General features: G+C 61.4%; 1 long non-coding RNA gene across 1 annotated transcript; it reads left to right on the top strand.

Annotated features, from left to right (window-relative positions):
• The first annotated feature begins 2,161 nt into the window (after window positions 1–2,161).
• Window positions 2,162–3,593, top strand: LOC306815872. Its single transcript, XR_013777506.1, has 3 exons — window positions 2,162–2,291; window positions 2,497–2,863; window positions 3,437–3,593. It is a non-coding gene; the product is annotated as an uncharacterized lncRNA (long non-coding RNA).

Genomic DNA, 3,593 nt, shown 5'->3' with positions numbered 1-3,593 from the left:
CTCACTCTGAGTGTCCTTGAGAGGAGCAGAGACACACAGTTCCACAAGCTCAGGGTTCTCCTTTGATGAGGAATCTGGGATGCAAATGGCCTTCTCAGAAGGATAAAAGCATAAGGAATGGACTAGAAATTATTAGAAAAAACTACCCTTCTTGCAGACAATCTTCACCAAGTCCACAAAGTTCAGCTGCATTTCCCCTTTTTTAGATTCTTTTTGTTGTCTACTCTGGGCGGTCCAGCTTGGTCTAGTGCTTGTCATGAACAGATCGTGCTCTTGATTTATACCAGTGCAAGAGATGTAGAATGATCTAAACTGAACACAGAAACAAACTACAGCTGTCAGCCCATTTTCACAGTCTAGGTTACTCTGCAGGTGTCCATGGAGACGCAGGAATGATTATCACACAACTCTCCACTTCCAGCTGGAAGCTCTGGAGATTCTTTCTCTGAGTTCAGTCAGGGTTGCATTCCCTAACAATTCCTGGTACCACCTCCTGTTTTCCAAGCTTGGAATAATCACAATGAAAACCTTACCAATGGCACAACTGCCCAGACCACAAGGCAAAGAAAGGATAAGTTGTCAAGTTCTCCAAACATTTGCCCTGCTTTGCTGCAGGACTCGTGCTGCACACACAGTGTGGAAAGCCAAGAGAAGCTGCATTGGTGGCACAGCCTGTGACAGAAGCTCGACCTCATTCTCCACGAAAGGCTCTTGAAAAGAGCAGACAGGACTGTGGAGAAGATTCTTGGAAAACTGAAACAGCTTTCCAGAAGTGAAATGAAAATGGAAAGAAACAATCCGAGATGTTTTCATGTGTTTATTTCTATGCTCCCCTTTTCTAGTGTTTTAGTGTTGCACTGCTTCTCCATGCCATTAAGTCCAAATGGATCTCACCTCTAAGATCAATGACTTGTGAGTCTTAGACACTCTAAAATATCATAAGCTACAAACAGTTTGCCTTACCCTGGTTTTGCTGGAAAGCAATGCTGGAGACATAAGTGCAGTGCTTGGCTCGGGCAGGAATCCTCCAGCCAGGGAATGCGCCCCGAGAGTGTCTGAGCCTCAGCAGGACCGATGCACAGCAGGGACCCAGGGGATTCCCGTGTCACCGTGCGGGAGTCAGGACTCGGGGCTTGGCTCAACAGGGCAAAGTTCTCGTTCCGGGACAGTTTCAGGGGCTGCCCCCGGGGCGCGCGGGGCTCGGCCATGGGGCGAGTGGGGCGAGCGTGGAACGGACACGCGGACAAACGAACACACGGACAAACGGCCCCGGGGGTTCAGTTGCGAGAGCAGCAGCGGCAGCAGCAACAGTGGCAGTAGAAGCAGCGAGTCTACAGATCCTCTGGATCTCTTGTTCCTCCTCTCCCTGTCCCGCATTCCCGCACCCTCTTCCCCGGTGTCCCGTTCCCCGACCCTCTGCCTCTCTTCCCTTCTCCCCCTCTTCCCCTTCCGGGACATGTTCCCAGCCCGCCCCCGGCCCCGGGTGGGGCTGCCCCTGCCCCGTCGCCGTCCCCGCCCCCGGCCCCATCCCCGCCCATCCCGTCGCAGTCCCGCCTCCGCCCAGCTCTGGCTGTACTGGAGGTGGCGCTGCTGGGCGGGCATCATTGCCTGGAGCTGCGGCAGCATCGTCTCCCTTTGGCTCCGCCTGGCCCGAGCCCGGCCCCGGCCCCGGCCCCGGCCCCGGCCCCGGCCCCGGCCCCGGCCCCGGCCCTGGCCCCGATCCCGATCCCGATCCCGGTCCCGGTCCCGGTCCCGGTCCCGATCCCGATCCCGGTCCCGGCTCCTCCCGGGACCCGCGAAGGACACACGTGGCACGGCCCCTCCCGCCACCTCCGCGGCGGCGTCCCCGGCCCGAGTTCACCCGCTCGGCAGCGCGGCCGCTGGCCCCGAGCCGCCGGGGCCCGGGGCGGGTGGGGATGCCCGGCCCGGGGCGCTCGGGGAGCGCTCGGGGGCCGTGTGTGGCCCCGGGCCGAGCGCTGATGGCTGCGTGTCGCCCGCAGGGGAGGCGCAGGAGGCCCTGCAGGAGCGGTACCGGATGGGTTCACTGCTCGGCAGAGGCGGCTTCGGCAGCGTCTTCTCGGGGACGCATCTCGCGGACGGTGCCCCGGTGAGTGGCGGGGCCGGCGGCGGGCGGAGGATGGTGGACGAGGGTGGAGGAGGAGAAAGAGGAGGTAGAGGAGGACTCCAGGGCGCGGCGGAGCGGGCGGTAAGCTGAGCCGGCTGCCGCTTCTTGCTCGCAGGTCGCCATCAAATGCGTGCCACGGGATCGCATCCAGCACTGGGGCGAGCTGGTGAGTGAATGGGGCCAGCGGCAGAAGCCGGGGCGTGCCGGGCGGCGAGGAGCCGGGGCTCGGCAGGGTGGGAGCCGCCGGGAGCCCTGCAGGGAGAGCGGGCGTGGGGTGAGCGGGGGGGTGCAGAGCATCCCGGGCTGGCTGAGGAGCCCCAGAGCCCTGGCACGGCCTCAGCCCCGCTGACGGCATCGTGCTCCTCGCGCAGCCCGACGGCGCCCGTGCGCCCCTGGAGATTGTGCTGCTGGACAAGGTGTCGTCTGGGTGTGCTGGTGTCATTCAGCTCCTGGAGTGGGTTGAGCTGCCCAACAGCTTCTTGTTGGTGCTGGAGCGTCCTGAGCGGTGCCAGGACCTCTCGGCTGTGCTGGCCGAGCGGAGGTTCCTGCCGGAAGAGGAGGCGCGGGGACTGTTCCGCCAGGTGCTGGACGCCGTGCGGCACTGCACCAGCTGCGGGGTCCTGCACAGGGACATCAAGCCCGAGAACATCCTGCTCGACCTGGCCACCAGGCAGCTGAAATTGATCGACTTTGGATGTGGCACCTTCCTCCAAGACGCAGCCTACACCCAGTTTGCAGGTGAGCCCTCCCAAGGGATGCTCCTAGGCATCTCATGGCCCAAGCCTGGGTGTAGCCCTCGGACTTCCCCCTGTTGCAGCTGGGATGGGATTAATGCTTGAGACAAGTTGATTTGGGTGGGGGCGTGAGGGGCCCCTGGGCTGGGGCTGGAGCTGGGGCAAGTAGGGCAACAAAAACCCCTGTGGGGGTAGCAGGGAGGGGGAGTCTGACCCCGTGCCCCAGCTGGTTTGCTGTCCAGGCGAGGAAGGGCTTGAACTGCTCTTCTCCCCTCATTTACATTGGCTTATTAACATTTTTGAGGGCCAGCAGGGAATAGAGTGGGTTTTTTTTCACCACTGGGTGGGTTTTTCTTTTGTGTGTCATGGTTAGGCCTTCCCAGGGCTTCTGCTGCCCTCTTCCAGCACCAGTGGCTTCTTTCCCAGCCCCAAGTTTGTACACGAGTCACACGTGCTGGCGAGAGGGCACCGGGTCACACCACGTGCCACTGGGGCAGTCTTTGCATGCCCAGGGATGCTGGGGCCAGGCTCTGGGAGCAGCAGCATCCCCCTGATGAGCTCCATCTGTATTCCATAGGAACTCTGTCCTACAGCCCCCCGGAGTGGATCTACCACCAACGCTACCACGGCGAGGCAGCAACGATCTGGTCCCTGGGCCTCCTGCTGTACCACCTGGTCACAGGGAAGCACCCATTCAGGAGGGGCCAGGAGACGATCTGGGGACGAATCTTGTT

This window comes from Erithacus rubecula (genome assembly GCF_903797595.1).
Source record: "Erithacus rubecula genome assembly, contig: scaffold_264_arrow_ctg1, whole genome shotgun sequence".
In the NCBI taxonomy this organism is placed as follows: domain Eukaryota; kingdom Metazoa; phylum Chordata; class Aves; order Passeriformes; family Muscicapidae; genus Erithacus; species Erithacus rubecula.
Note: the sequence above shows the minus strand (reverse complement) of the source record. Positions and strands in the feature narration are given on the sequence as shown.